Source organism: Diabrotica undecimpunctata, chromosome 3, assembly GCF_040954645.1.
Source record: "Diabrotica undecimpunctata isolate CICGRU chromosome 3, icDiaUnde3, whole genome shotgun sequence".
Lineage (NCBI taxonomy): Eukaryota > Metazoa > Arthropoda > Insecta > Coleoptera > Chrysomelidae > Diabrotica > Diabrotica undecimpunctata.
Genome location: NC_092805.1, coordinates 20,144,608 through 20,166,160, shown reverse-complemented (window position 1 = coordinate 20,166,160; position 21,553 = coordinate 20,144,608). Strand labels below are relative to the sequence as shown.

Sequence of the window (21,553 nt, the reverse complement as noted above, 5' to 3'; positions counted from 1 at the left end):
TACGTCAGTCTAAAATATGGACTACAAATGAACGTTAAGGAAACGAAGTGCATGATTATTTCTAAGCAACATACAGTAGGAAGGCTAGATATCGAGGAAAACACGTAGAAAGAGTGAATAACTACAAATATCTGGGAACCTGGGTAAATGAAAACAATGACCAAGGTAGAAAAATAAGGACACGCATTGAAATTGCAAGACAAGTATTTATAAAAATGAAAACAATGAAAATAAGATCCTTAAGATACAACGTGTTCTCGACTTTGTTGTATAGAATGGAAAGCTGGGCACTAAAAGTGGATAATATAAAGAAGTTGGAATCATTTGAGATGTGGTGCTATCGAAGGATTTTAAAAATACCATGGACTCAACGAGTTGGAAAATGAAGAAGTGTTAAGAAGGCTACCAAAGGATTGCCAGGTTATAAAGTACATCAAAACAAGAAAGCTGGAATATTTAAGCCACATTACCAGAGGTGCGAAATATGAAATATTAAGGCTCATAATATAAGGTAAAATCAAGGGTAAAAGATCCATAGGAAGAATTTCCCGGCTAAGAAACATAAGAGAGTGATGTAGTTGCAGCTCAGTAGATCTTTTCAGAGCAGCCGCCAATAAGGTACGGATAGCTGTGATGATAGCCAACCTCCGATAGAAGAAGGAACTACAAGAAGAAGATGTTCTTCGTCAGTGAGGCGTTCAGTTATTGCTTAATCCCTTAGGGTTTACTCATTTGCATTTATGATGTGTTGTATTTGAGGTTTGTTGGGGTGGCCATATTAATTAAAGTCGAGTGAAAATTCAGTTAAGAAGGTATTAATTATTACGTTTTATCTGCATTGGCCAATCTTTTGCTATAAAATTTGTGCTATCAATCATTTAAAAGTACTATAGTTAGGTTTGTAATTTGTTGACCGACATAATAGAGTAAATGTTCGCGTAAAAGTTGTGGATGGACCTTTGGAGGGAAATGAGGGATTTAAGTTAAATTTTAGAAAGATTTAAATTTAGTTTTTGGATTACATTGTTTATATTAAAGCTTCTTCAATGGCTATGTAATATTTTAATTGACTTTATGGCAGCGATAATTTCTCCAATAAATTTGGTTGAAAACTTGAAGTTCTCTTATTCTTAGGGTAATTGCTTATCATTCGTTTTTATAAATTTGTTCTAATAATGCTTTATTTCGCCTATTCTAGGTTTGCTATGACGAACTCAAATTTTGGTGCAAATAATATTATCATATTCATATTAAATCTGATAATATTGAGTAGATGTAAAAATATTTGTAATAAATCATTGATATTATGTAGTTTTATATTTTATTTCGAATTTTAAAGTAATAACACTATCTAAATGTGTATGCAAATAATAAATTAAGTAATAAATTTTCCATAATTATTATATTCACTAAAATTTCCCAGGTCGTTGATAAAAGGCTATTTCAAAGACATTATATTTAGGTGAAAATACCAACACTTAATAAAAATACTGGAAAAATATCAACAGTTTGAAACAGAGATGGATTTTTAAGAAACCAATTTATTTGAACTATGCAAGCAATAATAAGAATTAAAACGGAAACTCTAAAATGTTTTATTTGATACTAAAACTGTTAAACGCTAAACATTAAATAAGTCCATTGGCATTTGTAGAGAAACAAAACCGGACAAAGCAGAAACACTTAAGAAACTAAATATATGGTAGTCAGCAAAACATTGGCAGACCACTACATAATTACAGCGTATGGTACTAAAATAAAAAAAACTGAGAACATTACTTATCTCGGTTCAAATATAAATGACAATTATAAAAGAGATATGAGCAAAGAGATAAAAAATCCCCATTGAAAAGGCCTGAGCAGTGTTCTTCTCAATGAAAAAAAAAATTATGCGGAAGGGATATTAACAATAACCTAAAAAATAGGACTCATCAATTGTTACATCTTCTCGAGATTATTGTATGAAGCTGAAAGCTAAACACTTAATAAATTGCTACTAAATAAACTTCAAGCTTTCGATATGTGGATGTATCGAAGGCTTCTACGCACAAGCTGGGTTGGCTGAATGACAAGGTTAATTACAAAGTTTAAAAAACAAATCGAAGTAGTGAAAACCGTAAAAATACGAAAATTTGAGTATTTTGCCCATATGACGCGACACACAGAACGTTATGAAGTCCTCCATCTTATTATTCAGGGCAAGATATGTGGGAAGAAAGGTCTCGGTCGAAGAAGGTCGAAGAACATGGTTTCGCGAAGAAGAACTTCGGCCACGTCTAGATGAGTTTACGATACGCCACTGTCGATAAATCTGCTCGAGAATCAGCAAGGAATCCAATAACTGTAATTACTATAAAACCAATATCTAGAAATCTACGATCTCAATTTAGATAATAAGCATAAAAACAAATGAAATAGATTTTTGGCACGAAAATCATTTAAAATTAAAAGAGATTAAACCCTTCTTTGTGAAATTTGTAAAGGGTTGCTATCAACACATGTTTGTGTGGAATTTTTTACATATTCCGTCAAAACACTCAGATATAATCTCCTTCAAATTTATATGAACTCACATAAAGCAGGGGATTGCTTCCAACAATATTTTTTCTATTTCCTGAAAAATGTACTCTTTTTCTCAAAGCAAATATTGAAAGAAATGACGAATATAATTTACCATATTTGGCTAACGTGTTATTAGTTATCACGTTTTTCTTAACTAAGAAATTTTTTTAGAAAATAATTTTTGTTTATACATGGAAAATGATCCAAGTTAAATATAATAGGACATAATGATGCCTGCCTACTTACCGAGGACTACTGTTGAGGCTTATTTATTAATTTCTAATTTACTTTTTATTTTGAATTTTTCGACGCAAAATTTAACTGCCATTATATCGAAGAAGCAGATAATACCCTAGTAGATCGAAATGATTGAAATCTATTCAACCGTAACAAAAGACCACCTACCACTAAAGAGGTTGCCCATTTAAATATTAAAAAACTTAAAAATAATAAAGCACCAGGAACTGATCAAATTTGTAGTAAGCTGTACAATAATAGTGGCGACGTCCTGCTACAAGCACTGCATAAACTTTTACTTTTTGTCTAGCAAAATGAGACCATGCCCTGTGAATGGTCTCAAGGCGTGATATGCCGGTTACATAAAAAAGGCGATCCGCTGCAGTGTGACAACTACAGAGGTATAACTCTGTTAACAACTGCTTATAAAATATTTACTAGCAAATATTCTCTTGGAATGCGAAAATTGGTGAAGGAGAATGTGGCAAATGGGTTGGAAAATACGGCCTCGGCCATAGAAATGAAAGAGGCCATCGGCTGTTGCAATTTTGCCAGAAAAATAATTTTATAATTAAAAACCCATTTTGTCAACTACCAAGAAGACGAGTATACACGTGGAAATCTCCTGGAGACACTAAAGACCATATTATACGAAATCAAATAGATTATATAACCATAAACAACAGATATAAAAACACAATCGAATCTGTGAAAACGTATCCAGGAGCAGTGATAGGATCAGACCACAATCCAGTAGTGGCACAATTCTGAATAAAACTTAAAAGAGTACAAACACCTAAGCCCAAACAAGTAATAGATAGCAATCGTTTAAATGATGAAACAATTAAACATCAGGTAGAGACAAGCATTCAGGCAAATCTTGAAAAACTTAAAAAGACAGAGAAGATACCAGAACTAGACATTAATAAACACTGGGCCATTATTAAAAAGAACGTACTGGAGCCCGCTAAAATTATTCTGAAGAGAGAAAAACCAAAGAAACAGAACGAATCGATGAGTGACGAAATTTTGTTATTGGTGAATTCTCGAAGACTATCGAAAGGCAAAAATGAAGAACAGTTTAATCAAATTAACACAGAGAACAAAAGAAAAATCCGCGATGCTAAAAAACAATGGTTACAAGATAAATGTAAGGAGATTGAAAACTTGGAAGCAAAATATGATTTATTCTATCTTCACAAGAAAGTTAAAGAAATGATCAACAATAGAAACAGGAAGCAGACAGTACTTATAGACCAACAAGGGAACATGATAATGGAAACAGAGGAGAAACTAAAACATTGGCAGACATACATAGAAGAACTGTTTGACGATCAAAGACAGCCTCCTTGTGATAATTTTCAAGAGGAGACAGGTCCAGAAATAAGCAAACAAGAAGTAATGCAAGCGGTGAAGTCATCAAAGAATAGCAAAGCTACGAGCTACCAGCGGATATACTAAAGTTGATAGACGAAGATCGAATCCACTTGTTAGTAGACTTATTTAACAAGACTTACGAAAACAGTATAATTCCTGAAGAATGGCTAAGATCAACCTTTGTCCCTCTTTCCAAGAAGGCATATGCTAAGCAGTGCAGTGATCATCATGAGCCATACCTTAAAAATATTTCTCAAAATAATTCACAATAGAATTTACAGAAAATTGGAAGAAGATATTGGAGAAACTCAGTTTGGATTCCGGGAGGGATATGGAACTCGAGAAGCATTATTTTCCTTTAACATCTTGACACAGAGGTGTTTGGATGTGAATCAAGATGTTTTTGCTTGTTTCATTGATTACAACAAGGCGTTTGATAACGTCAAGCATGACCAACTTTTAGAGATCTTGGAAGCTAAACAGTTAGACACTCGCGATATAAGAATAATATTTACTCTGTATTATAATCAGAAGGCAGTCGCACGCATCGAAAATAGCACAACAAATGAAATTCAAATTAAAAAAGGAGTTAGACAAGGATATGTGCTGTCACCAATGCTATTTAATCTCTATTCGGAAGAAATTATGAAGAAAGCATTGGAGGAAGAAGAGATTGGGATAAAAGTTAACGGCCAACCAATTAATAGTATTAGATACGCAGATGATACGGTTTTAATGGCGGAGACAGTAGAAGACCTGCAAGCCATTTTAAAAAAGGTAGTCACAGCTAGTAAAGGGAAAGGGTTAACAATGAACGTCAAGAAGACGAAATTCATGATTTGATTGAATGGAAACCTGTACATTCACGACGTATATCTTGGCTGCGCAATTTAAGAGACTGGTTCCAGTGCACATCTAACCAATTATGTAGAGCAACAGCTTCAAAGATACGAATAGCAATGATGATTGCCAAACTCCGTAGCGGAGAGGGCACTTGAAGGAGAAGAAAAATTCTCTACGAAAGGCTATAAGTTTACATAGGTGGCATAGTTGGAAAACACCAGGCTGGATTTACTCCAAAAAAATCAACAATTGACCAGACTCATTTAATAATTCATATCTTCGAGAAAACATTGTAAGTTAACATTGAAACCCATCACCTATTCATCGACTTTAAGGCCGCATACGACAGTGTCAAGAGAACAGTTCTATACCAATCAATGCGTGAGTTTGGTATATCAGAAAAACTTATCCGAATAACAAGAATAACAATGTCTAACTTAAAAGCCAGCGTTAGGATACAGGGAGAAAATTCTCGATCCTTTGAGATAAAGTATGGACTCAAACAAGGGGATGTCCTGGCTTGCCTCCTATTTAACATTACCTTGGAAAAGGCAGTCTGAAACACACGAATTAGAGACTACGGTACTATTTACAATAGATTGATACAAATCTTATCCTAGAATTGAAAACGGCGGCGAAACAGGTCGGTCTAGTCATCAACTAAGACAAAACCAAGTACATGTTGGTTACTAAGGGTCCTATAGCAAATGAGGAACGGGAAATAGCATTAGAAAGTCATAACTTTGAACATGTTGACAGCTTCACATTCCTTGGCTCGCTAGTGACTACTACTAATAAAAAAGCGAAGAAATTAAAAGACAAATAAACCTTACAAATAGGGCATACTAAGGACTCCAAAAATAATTCTAATCAAGAAATATCCAAAGAAACACTAAAATTATTATATACAAAACACTGCTGTGGCCGGTCCTCACATACGGGGCGGAAACATGGACTCTAACGCAGAAGGATGAATACTTGTTGAAGACTTGAGAATATTCTAGCGTAAGATACTCCGCAAAATATTTGGAGCTATAAACGATCAAGGGCAGTGGCGCAAAAGATTTAATTTCGAATTATACCAATTCTTTAATGAACCAGATTTCGTAACGTTCATTAAAACACAACGACTTAGATGGGCCGGACACATAATTCGAATGCCTGACAACATAATTGCAAAAAGCTAACGACAGGAAAACCTAAAGGAAGAAGAAGCAGATGCCGACCGCGAATTGGTTAAATGAAGTTGAGACCGACATAGGTATACTAAAGATCAAAAGATAGCAACATGTTGCCAGAAACCGAACAGAATGGCGACTAATCTTAGATCAGGCCAGGATTCACAGAGGATTGTCGAGTCAAAGATGATGATGATGATTTACTTTTATTTAAAAATGCTCAGTCGACTCTGTTTATTTTCTTTAAAGTCATTAATATAAAAAAAAAAAACATAAAGCTGCTATCTATATACCGCTTCCGCTTAACCTTTTATACTTCTGCACAAGAAAAAAAATTGGGCCCACTCTCTAGAAGATCATCAGCAAGGTATCTCCAGTTTCCTTCAAATTAAGATGATTATCTAAGGTAAATCGACTTATGATATAATATAAATTTTCTTTTCTTAGCCTTTTGATGCACAGATACGATTCGTAAACTAACGTTGCAGAGTAAAAATCATTTATTTTTATACTGATACAATCCGTAATAAAAATTTTATTATGAAATTTAACTCAATAGGAAAACATAAGGTTCTAAGTGCATTAAGTTATGGAATTATATTAGAAGATATTACTGATTAAAAAGACACACCAACAATCGATAAATGACATTAGATCTCATTGAGGTGCCAACATCGATTCGGACCATATGCTAGTGATTACAAAATAAAAAATAAAAACAACAAAAAATGAAAGGCGAAAAGCACAGAAAAAATGGGACGTAGACAAATTGAAAGAGAAAGAAATAAGTTAAATCATTTTAAATATTTGGGAGTACAAGTCCACAGAAGAAATGAAAGTGTAGATGTGGGAAGAAGAATTTAAGCCGGAAATACACCGTTTTATAGAAATAAAAAAATGTTTTGAGATAAAAAAAATAAGCCGAAACATAAAAATAAAAAAAAAAAGAGGTTAGTCTTTGTATGTGGGTATATTTTATTTTATAAAAACCCTTAAAAGGGCAACATTACAAGCACGAACGTTTTCGGAACAACTGTTCCATCATCAGGTTAAAATGCAGGTTAACATGCCTGAGCCACCAAAATATTTGGGTAAAAACCCTTTAAATTGAAAAATGTTACCGAAGAATGTACATGATGTTTATAATATTATATGATGTTTAATATTTTAATTAGATTTTACTTCAGGTAACATACACCCATGCTTAAGTGAGTTCCAGTGTCCGGAGAGTAAACCTCTTCAAACGGACTACGGTTGGCAACTCACTCCGAGTTGCCAACCGTAGTCCGTTTGAAGAGGTTTACTCTCCGGACACTGGAACTCACTTAAGCATGGGTGTATGTTACCTGAAGTAAAATCTAATTAAAATATTAAACATCATATAATATTATAAACATCATGTACATTCTTCGGTAACATTTTTCAATTTAAAGGGTTTTTACCCAAATATTTTGGTGGCTCAGGCATGTTAACCTGCATTTTAACCTGATGATGGAACAGTTGTTCCGAAAACGTTCGTGCTTGTAATGTTGCCCTTTTAAGGGTTTTTATAAAATAAAATATACCCACATACAAAGACTAACCTCTTTTGTTATACGTGGTATACAGCCAGCTACAGGAATTATTTTCCTTGTGGATAAAAATAAAAATCTACAAAACGACCAAAAGACAAATAGTAGGAAAGGGTGACAATTGGCAATAGGACGATTTTGAACTAAATGGTACACAAGAAATTTGCAAGAAAATAATATTTTATTAACATCAAAATTAAGTTTATATTATGCCATTTACAATCTAATTAAGTATGGAAAATAATGTCATCAAGATGGTGACCATCACGTTGAATGCAGTTTTTTATTCTCTTTATGAAATCCTCCATAATACGCTCTAACATCGCTCGATCAATAGTCAGGATTTTCTGGCGAATTGCGTTCTTGCGTTCTCTTTTACTTTTTTTCATGACACTACCTGTTGTTCTAAAATTCTTTATCCATCTTAAGATTGTGTTGCGAGATGGAACCGCTCCACACCTACCAATATTAAAGTGAGTGCGAAAAAGCCGCTGCGTAGTGATCACTGATTATTAATTTCGGACAAATGTATCGTATGGAAACGTGCGATGTTCTACCGTCCACTGCTCCATGTTGACTGAAATGGCACACTGCTACAAAGGTAGTAACACCGCGCTTGTCCCACTCTCATCCCCTTAAGCTTCGTACTATGCGTTCTAAAAACATCCGGCTCCCGATTGTCACCCTGTATATGCTGCTAATTTACATTAACAGCAAGAAAAGAAGAACAATTGAAAGTTTTCGAGAGGAAGATTATTAGAAAAATACTGGGACCAAAGAGGGAAAACGAAGAGGATCCAAGACAATGGATGAATAACGAAATACAAGAATGGATGGGTCAAGAGAACATAGTTAGAGCAATAAAAGCACAAAGAATTAGATGGTATGGACATATAAGGAAAAGAGAGAAGAACAGTCCGTTAAGAGTTATAAGGAAATCCATACTACCAGGTAACAGAACCAAAGACAGACCTAAACTGAGATTTAGACAACAAGCGAAAGAAGACTCAAGGAATATGGAAATTAGAAATATATAAAGGACAATCAAAGAGACAGAAGAATAGAGAATAGTAGAAACAGCGAAGTCACAACACAATTGATTGATGATCCCTCACACAAAAAGGATCTTCATTCTTGGGTTTAGGTTCAATAAATTATATTAGATGTGGAACTAGATTTTATTTTCCATAAAAATCAATGTTTCGGCAGGAAACCCTTGCCTTTGTCAAGATTCAAAACGTAAAAACGGACACTGATATTATAGTTTATTTTTATGAACGAGAGAGTAATTAGCATAATTTTAACTGGTAGCTCCGACCACTCCATGGGCGTGCTCAAGATTAATTGAAAAATTACTTTGAATAATTGTAAAAAATAAATGAATTATTTCAGTGTTATAAAGTGTTATGTATATGTAAACAAAAGTGACCTCTTTTATCACACACTATATTAGAACTGACTGGCCTACATTAAAAAGGGTTTTAAAGAAATTCACATTTTTTTTAATTTTTAAAAATTACAAAAGAGAAAAAGAGTTTTTAAAACCGTCTAAGGTATGTTAAATAGATGAATAAAAATATTAATATAAAACTTACAGCTACTTGTTACAAATCCAAATCAGATTCAGAAGATGAACTTTCAGAACCAAGATTTATAATAACTGGCTCGATCATTTTATCAGTAATATTGTCCAGCTTCCACATTTTTTCCTCTTCTTTAATAGTGTGATTTACTGCCTTTTCCCAGTTTTCAGGTTGTACATTATTTACGGCCTCCAAAAACAACTGTTTAACATCATGAATTTTAAAAGTGGTATTTTTTCTTGAAACTTCACTCTTTATCTGTACCCATACCAGTTCAATCGGGTTTAATTCACAATGATATGGTGGGGATCTAAGTACTGTCATTCCACGATTTTTGGCAATTTCATCAATTTCGTATTTTTTTAATTTTTCTTTATGAAGGGAACACAACGAATAAAGTTCCTTTCTTATAGATCCGGGATGGTACGTAATATTTTTTGAACTCAGCCAATTCTGCAAGTCTTTTTTTAACCACTTGGTTGTGGGCAGTCCTTCTATAAGTCCGGAGTGATAACTTGCATTATCCATTACTATTACACAGTTCTTAGGAAGAAGATCTATCATTTGTTCGAACCATTCTTGAAAGACATCAGCGTTCATGTCTTCATGGTAGTCACCGGTACGAGTTGATTCAAAAGTTAATAAACCACCTTCAACAAAACCGTCTGAACTGCCAATGTGTACTATTATCAGCCTGCGTCCCTTTCCTGATGGTGGGTTTAAACCAGTAGATAAGTTATTTACAAAAGCGTGCCTTTGACTTGTAACAGTTTCATCCTGCCAAAATTTATTTGGTGTATGACCCTCGTTGATCCATGTTTCATCAAGATAAAATATTTTTCTTTTTTGGTTTCTCATTTCCTTTATGGTTCTTAGAAAATGTCTTCTCCATATGACAATATCGCTTCTTTCTAATAAAATAGACTTTCTGGGATTCTTTTTCCAGCGGAAGCCTATTTCTTTTAAAAGTTTCCATAACGTACTTCGACTCATTTCTGGGTAATCCTTATCATCTCGAACTGAGACAAGAACTTTATCCAATGTTGGAAATTCTTGTCTAAAGAAGAATTCATGCACTTTCCGTCGAAGTCCTTCTTTAAAATGATATTCTATTTGAAATTTTGGTTTCCCTGGAGCATTACGTGGCATTTGAAAACTACCACATTTCTCTTCTTTAATAACTCTGTAAATCGTAGATTTCCCAACACCAAGTGTACTGCTAACTAACTCAACGGTCTCATCAACACTTTCACATAAACGTTTGTCTGTAAATGATTTAAAACAATTAAATATTAATGTTTTTTCATTAACTGTTAGAGGACCAATTTTTCGGCGTTTACACGGCACTTCCAAATTTTCCATAACACTAGTATACACAGTAAACTGCACCTTGCAACTGAAGTACCTACTTTTAGTGAACTGTTAAGAATTTTGAATACGCCACTTGGACCTTCCTATATACAAAATGGAAAAACCCACTATCACATTTTCTGTGGAATAAGTTTAGAAGGTAATTATCTAGTCAATTACTGTCGTAGATTCCTGAAATTAAAGAATTAAATGTTTGATTGTTGAAACCCTTACTTCGTGGAATGCACTCATTTCAGATAAAATAAAACGTTTTATTTTATCTAAAGAATTAAACTTTATTTTGCAAATAGGCAAAGAATTAAACTTTATTTTGCAAATAGATAAAATAAAACGTTTTATTTTATCCAAAGAATTAAACTTTATTTTGCAAATAGGTAGGTACTTATTAAACTTTTATTGGTTATATATAACCAATAAAATAAACATCTTACATTTCTTGCAAATTCATTAGTACCTGTTAACCTCCATCACTCCGACACTGGCAACCTTATTTAGGGATTAGTAAACCTCACAACTATTGTATTCTATTCTGCTCCAACCTTTATACCTGGTGGTCATACTCAATTTAAAATTGTTTTCCTATATACTTCTGTAAACTTGTTGACAAATATCTGTTTTTCATTGAGTCACCCGTATCAACAGTTTAGGGATTTGCATACATAATTTATTGTTTTATTACTCTCTCATACATAAAAATACACTATAATGAAGTGACAAAAAATATATAATTTTAATTTATTGAACCTAAACCCAAGAAAAACTATTTTTATATTAAATATAGTACGGTTCAAGAAACTCAAAACTATAATATGTATATATATATATATATATATATATATATATATATATATATATATATATATATATTATTGCTTAAACATGTATTTATTGTCAACAAATTAATGTCTTAAAATATTATCTTTTCTTAAGTAAATTTACTAAGATTACTGAAAGACACTTACCTCATAAGAATTTTTCAATCGATATATTTTCCGTAGATTTATTGTTTATTAATTCAAAGGTATTTTCGAAATAACACCCTTCGTACATATTAGATTTTGATGAGCCATTACTTGTAGAAAACAATCCTACGTCCAAAAATGTCCAAACCAACCACAAGCCAAGGTGTTAATAGCGGAATTTTATTCAAGTATCAAGCTTTACAAAAAGAAAAAGAAGGCAAATACATATACATATATTACACAAGATATTTTTCTTTATACAGGGTGTTCCATTGGAAATACTTAAATGGTAAATAGTGGTCACTAAGGCGGATTAATATATAACGCTTAATGGCTTTAATGATTTTTATAACCGAGTTACAGGGTGTTTTATCGATTTTGTTTATTTCTTTTTGGATCCGTAACTTCAGAATCACACATATTTTTTTGATATTTAGTACACATATGTCTCATTCAGAACTCAATCGACCCACTTACTAATCACAAGAAAAATTCAGATCTGGATTAACAAAAAAATAGAACATACATTCTTACATGTTCGCTTACATTTTAGCGCATACAATTTAATGACATTAATTTTAAAATTATATTGAAATTTTTATGAACTTGGATATTAAAAAGAAGGTATTATTAACTCTTAATAAATAATAAGTTGATGAATCAATACTCATTTTAAAAAATATTTAATCTACTATAATTGGTTTCAAATGAGTGTAGAGTAATAAATCATGAAGTGTCATAAAATTTGCCTGAATTTCGGTGTCGTCATGGGCGTAGGCAAATGGACGGATGTCAACTTCGTCGTCAAAAATTGATGTACCTCAAAATATCATATTTTGGATATTTTGTGATAACCAATTTTATTTAATTTTTCGATTACCTTTTTCTTCAAACTCGTATTCCATTATATGGTCATTAAAGCTAATTACATTTTTATTTATAAAAACAAATTCACTTCCTTACTGAACGAATAAAAGCATTAGAAGAAACTGATAAGGGTATGACGCACCTCCTAATATTACTAAGAACTAAAATAAATCAACATGAAGACTAATAACGCGTAATGAGGTTTTACTTACACTTTCATTATAATCCCTCTTTTATTTTATTATTATCATTCGACATTCGACATTCGAGTTAGTAATTGTTACTACACCAATTAAACGTACAGTAATATTGTGATATAGAAATAGTGAAAAAGTTATAAAATGGCGACATTTACTCCAAAGAAAAGAGGTGTAAAAAATTCTCCGCTATCTGTTAGTGAAAAAGTTATAATTTTAAATGTATATGATTGCATAAAACACGATCACCCTAGTTTGTCTGTGCAAGAAAGTGTTGAGCGATGTGCCCGAATGACTGGAATTGGACAGTCCACGATTTTTAAATTATTGCGAGAAAGAAAGATATCAGGCAAGTTAAGTCCATGCAAGAGAAAATCAGGAAGACCAATAAAAATCTTAGGTGAAGACACCAAACGTGACATTCGAAGAAAAGTTCATTCGTTTTATTTTAAAAAGGAAATACCCACCCTTGACAAAACACTAATGGAGATAAGCCAAGATAACGATATTCCTTTGATATCCAGAAAACTTTTATGGAAAACTTTAAAAAGTATGAATTTTTCCTGGGAAAAGCACAATCGAAAGGCACTATTACTGGAAAGTGATGAAATCATTTGCTGGAGACGAAAATATTTGAGAACTATAAAACAGTACCGCAGAGAGCACAAGAAAATTTTTTATCTTGATGAGACGTGGATAAACGAAGGTTATATAGTCCAAAAAATGTGGCAAGATAAAAATGTAACAAGTGCTCGCCAAGCTTTCATAGAAGGCCTTTCGACGGGCATTAAAGTGCCTTCGGGAAAAGGGAAGAGGCTTATAATTGCTCACATTGGAAGCGAAGAAGGATTTTTAAAAGAAGGTTTGTTAAGCTTTGAGTCGTGTCGGACGGGAGATTATCATGAGGACATGAATTCGGATGTCTTCGAAGACTACTTCGGGGAAATGTTAAAATTTCTTCCAGCTGATTCGGTCGTGGTTATGGATAATGCAAGCTACCATTCAAGGCGCATAGAGAAGGTACCAACTTCAGCTTGGAGAAAGCAAGAAATTATTAACTGGCTGTCAAATAAAGGTATTCAGTTTGAGACGAATTCAATAAAGAAGGAACTACTAGCCGTAGTAAAACAACATAAATCTCGCTTCATAAAATATGCCGTAGAAGATGTAGCAGAAAAGTATAAAGTAACTGTGCTACGCCTACCGCCATATCATTGCGAATTAAATCCCATAGAACTTATATGGGCACAAGTTAAAGGATATGTTGCAAGGCACAATACCACATTTAAAATGAAAGATGTCAAGGTATTGTTTGATCAAGCCATTATGGAAATCACATCAGAAAACTGGCAAAAAGCAATCCAGCATGTTTTAAAAGAGGAAGATAAAATGTGGGAACTGGACAACTTGGTCGATCAGGTGGTTGATCCTATAATTATAACACCAGGGGATGATGACAGTTCTTCGGATGAAGACTATAGTGATGTAGAATTGTAATAACGTATCCAGTAAAGTTTTTGTAGTTTTTGTGAATAAATTGATTTAAACTCCCCCACTCCCCCACTTTAAAGTGTTTCAATATGTAAAGTTCATTCGTGTGTGTTTGTGAGTATTTCCCGATTTCGGTTCGTATATATTTTATTGTTACATTTTATATTTTTTTAATAACACTGTTCTGCTGTATTACATTTTTATTTCCTTTAATATGATTTTTAAGAATGCATATTCTTTTGTCAATTAACCCACTAGCACGCCTCTGGCTCAGTGTTTATCTGTCGATAACAATGGACTAATCCCTTAAAACAGGGTGATACCTACCTGCTCTTTATGAAACGACAGAATTTTGCAATGCGGACGGAATTTATTGACGGATTATTGACGGATTACCCTGTAGCGCTTTTGAATACTTCATGAGATTTTATTACTCTACACTCATTAGAAATAGATTATAGGTATTTACTACATTGACTTGTATGTTTAGACATTTTTTTTTCTCTGATGGTGGAAATTTCTAAAAAACGTACCAGGTTAACCCATCTCTAGGGATGGCTGGCGTGTGTGGGATTCAGGTTAGAGGAGTACATACGAACCCATTTCCCCTTAGAAGAAGGAGGACCTGTAAACAGATGCATTCCTGTTATCCTGCCTACCAACTAAAACAACCTTCTTCTACTTGTGCGTAATTGACTGTTGCACGTACCGTACTCCGAAAGTGAGATAGCCGCTGTAAGGCTGACGACACTTTCGGAGCACTACCTTCTCTTATCTATATCTTTTCTCTATCGTTGGTCCGGCTGGTGTTTCTCTTCTTCTTCTTTCTTTTTAATTACTGTTTGAATATATTTTTGTGCAATATTCCACCCCTCCTTACCTCCCATCATCTTCACGATCTCTATCTCACAGTTATACATTCTATTTTCCTCCTATTCTCTCCTACACTCTCTCCTACACCTTCTACTCTCCTATACCTATTTCTCTACACATTATATTTCTCTCCATTCTCTATCTATTACATTCCAATACTGTGTAAGTAACAGTGTCAAAGTATTCAGAGTATATGTATTTATCTGTATCTGTCCTTCTGAATCTCTGAAGATATGTCCTAAAATACCCATGTCTTGTGAGTACCTGCGCCAGGAAGAATCCAGTCACCTTTGACCACAGTCCACCCAGTCCCATTGGCTCGGGATCAGCATCTTGGTCCACTGAGCAACATCTTCCGTGATGTTTCACTCTTCTTGCCATCTTTCTATTGATCTTTGTCTTTCTTCTTTATTTATGGCTGATGTCAAATATTCTCTTCTTACATATCTGCGTCCAACCCAAAAAAACTGATTATTGGGAAATTGAATTTAAAGTCTGTAATGCGCTCTAATTACACAATGCATATGTCGGTATTTTACCATTTGAAATTGATTTGATAGACACTTTCTTCTCAATTTTTTTTGAAAACATAATTTTGAAGCAAGCATTTTGATTTCTTCTTTATAAGTGACAATTTTTCTATTAACTGTTATCTTTTGAAGTTGATGCGTGATGAACAATTTCTTACGGCAAGAATTTTTTTTATATATAAATAGACCAAAGGAGTATATATCAGTTCGTGATGCTTTAAATGGCATTCTATGGCACCAAAATCTTTATCGTTCGGTAGAAAGTTATGACCAGTAATCAAGAATTTAAATTTTATATTTTTCTTTCAGAGCTTCTCAAAACAGATGGAATACGACTTCTAAGAAACATAAAAAGAAATATGGAGAATGATCAGAGGACAAAGAAATGAGATAAACAAACTAATAAAAATTAAACACATGGTCGCATGTACCACAAGAGTCATTGAAGGAGACATTACATGAAGTTTTGTCGAATAATGCATTTATACCTACGTATGTGGCGAAGAAATGGAATATAAGTAAATCTACGTTACACAATTATATGAAAAACCAAAATAATTTGGTTACTAGTATTATTGATATCACAATACACAAAACTACTGTTTCATTAAGTAGTTAGTGTTGCAGAAGAGAGTCAACTGTTTGATTATCTAGAAACAGCTGCTTATCTTCATTTGGGACTTACTAAAATCCGAACTAGAAAATTGGCATTTGATTATGCCACAGTCTTAAGTGAAACATACCAGACTCGTGACAAGACAGGCAAATTGCAGACCTATGATGGCTAGTTCAATATAGAAGGAGATGGTAAGCATTATCTTTACGGAAACCGGAAGCAACTAGTTTGGCTAGAGCCACTAGTTTTAATACACACAATGTTGAGCAATTTTTTAATAATTGCACCAATATTAAAAATGTAAATTTCCACTGATTGGCTGTACCATAGTTTAAAAAACTTACAGTAAAGTAAAAACTAAGCACAAACAATCTAAAATATTAGCGCCTAAGCCATTAAAAAACTTGGCAGTATAATCTCGGCAGGAAGAAGAATTAGTGTTACATTAGTGTTACAATGATAGATTAAATAAATGCAGCAAGTCAAACTGTCCACATATTTTGACTTGCTAGATGATGATCAAAATAGATGATAAAAGATCACACGACAAATGGAATGCGTCCACCCGGATGCATTGGGGCAGCAAATCCTTCAGGATGCTCGACATCAAAAATTTTTCTTCAATTCTTGGAACACTTATACTAAACTTACCCAGGAAGAGCCGACACTGATTATCATGGATAATCATAATAGGCATATTTCAATAGACACAATTGATAAAGCCAAAAATTCGGGTGTAGTTTTATTATCAATTCATCCGCATACATCGCATAAAATTGAGCCCTTGGACCGACGGGTTTTTGGTTTTTTTACCACAAAACTGCAGAAGACTAGATGTTAAGTAATCCTGGTAAACCAAAAAGTATTTATGACCTTGCAGGAATTGCAGTAAAAGCTTATCTATAAGCAGTCACACCAAAAAATATTGTAAAGTTTTGAGGTTTCAGGTTTGTGGCCAGTTAACACCAATATTTTTACAGAAAAAGAATATCTGCAATCGTATGTCACAGATCGACCGGAGACACCAATGGTTGGTAAATATACTTCATTTAGCGCTCCTGGTGACCCAACTTCCAATTCTTTGATTTTAATCCTAGCTGAACGTTTATCTACCCCGTCTACTTCCTTTTCTATACGTGTCCGTCCACTTCTTTTCAAGCTGATGATACAACTTCAGAGTCTTTAGCTGCACTACAGAGTGAATATACGTCATCTGTAACCGATCTGCCTCTCAATACATATGTAGCATAACTCCGTTTACCAAAGCGCCATCTAGAAAAGATTTATAAGGCAGAGGAATGCGAAAGGAAGGAAAAACTAGAATTTTAACCAGTACACCAGAGAAACTTGCTATTGTGTCGGAGCTGCTAAACAGAAAGGAAAAAGCAACGTCAAGAGAAAAAGAACCTAAGGAAAAAGTAAATAAAAAGCTGATTAAACTTTCTTCTAATTCTTCATCTGATAGTAAAGAGGACGATCAAATATACTTACTTCTGTGACACACCTAGTAAAATGGATTCTGATGAAGTTGTCGAAGAGCATGATTTTCCTGAGTTTCAATTAGAATAATTCATTTCCTTTCCTTCATTTTATAGAAGGAAAAGAAGAACCATATGCAGTCGAATTTAATAAGAATAAGAATGGGAGAATTAAATTTAACACAGCTTTTGACAATTACAATATGTTTTAATATACTCATTAAACAATATGTTATTATTATTTACTTTTATTTTTATTCTTTACCTTTAAAACGCATTTTGATTTTTGTCAATAAGTCACTAGAATCAAAAGATATCGAATTTTTACCGTCCCGCTGATACAAATTTTATTGAACATTGATTTCGCGCGCGTAACTGACATGGAAAATCGACGTTCGCTTCAAGCGTGGTTTCTAAGAGAACCGTTCATGCTACACAAAAAATGCTTAAAACCATTTTTGTTTAAAATTATCTCAGCTACATTTTTTATTTAAAATATTTTTTCTATGACGTACAGATTCTTGGTAAATCGATTTTTTTGCGTTTTTAGGGGGAATCCCGGGGGTAAAAGTGGTAAACTTTTTTGCACCTTTTTTGTGGTCCCAAAATTAATATTCTCTGCAAAATTCAGCATGTTCGTATGATTTTTAGGGGTCAACTCTCTCACGACTGGACTAACAAATGCAATCTGATTTTAAAATGGTGCAACTTACAGATTATACAAAATTCAAAATAATTCAAAACATGTACAAAAAGATTTTTTTAGCATTATAATTTGTCTGGTAAAAAAATCCAAAAGTAATATTTTGTGAAATTTCCAAAGGTACAGGCTTTATGGCTATACATAATGGCTTTTTAATGGTAAGCGAAAATTTGAAATATACGCATGTTTCGCACTAGTTTGTTGATAATTAAAAAACCACGCCGAAATTGTTGCAAGAAACGTAAAGGTTTGCTTACTACAGACACATTTTAATGGAAAAACTAGTCAAATACCTGGTTGTTGCGATGTCCTAAAAAAAACTTTTTCTCTATACTAAGTTCGGCTACATTAATTCGATATAAAACCTTTAGGTCTGATACAGTTCGGCCGTCCCTGTGCTTCAAAAGTAAACTTTATGTATCAAGACAACTATCAGTTCATAATTTTTTGGATTCTAATTGGTGTTATATTAGTATAAAAAGGCAAACATGTTTGTGTGTATGTCTGTCACATTGTCAGTATTATTATTAAACTACAATATAAGGTAAGTGGTATCTACATATACACTCTAATTTTAATCAGACTCTTATTTTAATTTTTTGGCTTGGGCCATTTATCCTAAATCCACTTGATTGATTCAAAAATTGTTAGAAACGTAACGTATATGTATTTGAATATCTTTGTGATGCTTTACCAACTCTTATTTTCTGCGTGAATTAAATGTAAAATTTTATATTTTTTAAGTTTTTTTATCGAACAAGTTTTCAAGTCATTAATGTTATTTGGTTTTCTAATTATCATGTCTAGTAAAAACAGCTGTTTTATTCTTTGTGGATTGGTTATTAACAAATTCAATACAGTCAGATCTTTTTGATATATTTGTTTAAATACGGGTTTTTTAACAGCCAAGCTGCACTCTTTCATATTGAATCTATGAATTATATCTTCTTTATTCCAGGTATTAGGTATATTTGTCTATGTCAATATGAAACAGCACTTCTTATTTTCTGCATTTCTTCTTTCTCTGGATTTATAATTTTACTTACTTATTTATCTTTACACAGCATATGCTGTTTGCCGCTTCTTTCTCGCTTGTCAGTTCCCATTAATGAGGATCGTGATTTCTTCCAATATTCCTAATAAGTCTTCTCCATTGGTCTGTATCTTCAGCTGCTCTGAGAGCTTCGCAGAATCAGTTTCAAGCTGAATTCTTAATTGAATCGGACTATTTAATTGATGATCGTCCTCTTGCTCTTCTCCCCGGAACGTTTCCCGAAACAATTAAGTTCTCCAAATTATTGTCACCTCTGCAAACCACATGACCGAAAAATTGCAGAATACGTTGCAGACATATTGTGGACAGCTTTTTTTTAATCTTGAGTTGGTTTAGAACGGAAACGTTTATCCTATGAGCTGTCCAAGGTATGCGCAGCATTTTTCTCCAGCACCACATCTCAAAGGTATTAATTTTGTGGTGCTCGCGACCGCGAAGAGTCCAAGTCTCTGCCTTGTGTAAAAGTATTAAGAATACACGGGCATCCACCAGTATTATCTTTCGTTCTTGAAAATAATTTAAAAATTATGCTAAATAAATAATCTTAATTTTTTACATACAAAGCTAATATAGTCCAAAGTCTACTGAGTTCTACAGCCAAAAAATTTTTTCGAAAAAAGTGTACCCTTGAAAATGTTTCCCAAGTTCTTTCTACATTAACGGTGGTAACTTTGAATTCGAAAGGATTCTCATTTTCATGAGTTTCTTTTCTAGTCGAACTTTAGCTTCGTTCGGTTTATTATATATTTTCTCACCTTGTAAACATCTGCTACATGTAATTTTTTGCTCACTTTGTCTTTTTTGCTCATCATATTCATAAGCGAGCGGTTACCCCTATAAGGAGTAAAAGCATAAACCAACTAAATTTTTTTTTGAATTTCTACCGCATCTAACCTTTTTTATTCGATTTTGTATATTTTTCATGTTCAAATTTATTTTTTTTTATTTTCCAAGTGGGCCAGAAATTGTTATAAACAAATTGAAGGGGCCTCGCAAGATATACGCAAGTCTAGATTCTACGGGTTTTCGGCAATTTCATCTGCGTTTTCCCTGGGTATGTCTAGCATCTCCTGAAAAATACTCTTTCCATCTCTCTACTTGGTAGAGTTCTTTATTGTAGTAAGTAGTTCACCTGTCTTGTATCTCACAATGTTTAAACAGTTGGGTCCATTTTTTGTTAATCGTCTAGTAATTTGGTATAGCTCTCTAGTTCTGTTGTGTTCTGCAGCTGTTTTAGCTTGTTTTGCCAGTTCTTTAACCCACCTTCTTTTGTCTTTTCTTGCATTTCTTTTAACTACTTTATTTATTGTTTCATATTCTTGTTGTCGGTTCGCACTTTCTTCTACAGTTCTTGCTTGCAAAATATATTTCTTATGCTGTTTTCTTTCCTCGATAAGTTTCATCTGACATCCATTCTTTTCTGCATTTCTCTTTTCTATCCAGTTTATCTTCAGCTATTTCTATCAAAACATCTGCCAAATCTTCCCAGCTATTTACTTTACGTTCTCTTGTTTTGAGTTCCTCCCTAAAAATGTGTCGTCCTGGAGCCATTTTTAATTTGTCTCGATTGTATGTCGGTCTGTTGGTCTTATTCGTCTTTGAAGTTCCGATTTAATTAGGTGTTGTCAGTCCTCGCATATTAAAATGACAAGTGGGGAATTTTTGTTTTCATAATTCACACTTAAGTCTTACCTGTATGCTGCCACTGTAATTATCTTGTTCCTCAATCGCATATTTGTCAGAATGCAATCTATTTAACTGTATATAGTACGGATTGTCTGGTGTAGATTTTTAGGTATGTAATCTACTTGCAGGGAGTGTTACTTAATAACGAAATTTTCTTCAGAACGAAATTGAAACATTTCGCCTCTCCCCTCTTGCATTTCGCTGACAAAGTCAGAAATCACACGTACGTTTTCAAATGTTTTATTGCTGACTTTTATATTGAAATCGCCAATAACAATAATTTTATAGGTTTTGACATATCTCAGTATTCCTCTTAATTGTTCATATAATTTATGAGCTTATTGATCCGGTTTATCTGTAATCCAGCAGTAGTC

General features: G+C 33.3%; 1 protein-coding gene across 1 annotated transcript in view; it reads left to right on the top strand.

Annotated features, from left to right (window-relative positions):
- The first annotated feature begins 18,826 nt into the window (after positions 1–18,826).
- LOC140435696 (uncharacterized) overlaps positions 18,827–21,553 on the top strand; it is a 43,028-nt gene continuing 40,301 nt past the window's right edge. The window contains exon 1 of the mRNA XM_072524417.1: positions 18,827–18,983. The gene's annotated coding sequence lies outside the window, so the exon portion shown is untranslated. The remainder of the gene's footprint in view (positions 18,984–21,553) is intronic.